Raw genomic sequence first — 1,004 nt, forward strand, 5'->3', positions numbered from 1 at the left:
TGACCTTCTAAGTGTTTTATTCAGGCCCCGTTTGATACCCATTTTTTGTAAGAATGAGAATGAAAAATATAGTTGTTATGGGACCTACACAAATGATAGAAAGTCAAATATGGTAACTTAATTTGATGTATAATAATCATATTTTTTATTTTTGTGGTCAAAGAATGAGAATCAAACAGAGGCTGAATCTTTATAACTTAGTTGTCCTATTAAACCAAGATTTGGGCTCTTCCATTTGGTAATGCGGTTGCATTACCATTAAAAAAATCTTATGTAATGGGCTTTATTTACATTCTTTTTGACAAGTAGCAGTGTACTTCATCTCTTAGTAAACCATTAGTAAATGGATTCATGGGATTCTCCTTTGACTTCATATATTCGATGGAGATAACACCACTTGAGATCAATTACTTAATAATATTATATTTTTGATTAACATGTAACTTGAAGTGAATTTCAGATATCTAAGCTCCCCAATCAATGCCTTCCAGTAGTCATCACCTAGCTTACATGTAAATCCATTAAGTTTGTTGGCCACATAAGCGAACGTGTGTAATTCATTATGCACGTTAGACTATTTGAAAGATTCCAATTGAGGTACGAGTTTGCCTTTACTCTTGGCCAAATGTAGACTAAGTCTACTGGAATTTCAATTGAACTTTCACTATATACATTTTTTTAAGGATGTTCTCAACGTAATGAAACCGAGATAGAATAAGTCCATCAAATATCTTACTAATTTTAATTTCCGATATGAAATTTGATATATCCATATCTTTCATATCAAAATATTTTGTTAATATTTTCCTAGTAGCCATTACCATATAATGATTGCTTTCTATAATTTTTTTATGATATAGGAATCATTATAAGTTAAAATTAACCTAACAACTCTAAAAGAAAGAACTTTTTCTATCATATGAAAGGGTAGGAGTTAACCTTCCAAGTGCTTTATTGAATCTTTATAACATGGTTCTCCTATCGAACCAAGATTTGGGCTCTCA

This window comes from Olea europaea, chromosome 4 (genome assembly GCF_002742605.1).
Source record: "Olea europaea var. sylvestris chromosome 4, O_europaea_v1, whole genome shotgun sequence".
In the NCBI taxonomy this organism is placed as follows: domain Eukaryota; kingdom Viridiplantae; phylum Streptophyta; class Magnoliopsida; order Lamiales; family Oleaceae; genus Olea; species Olea europaea.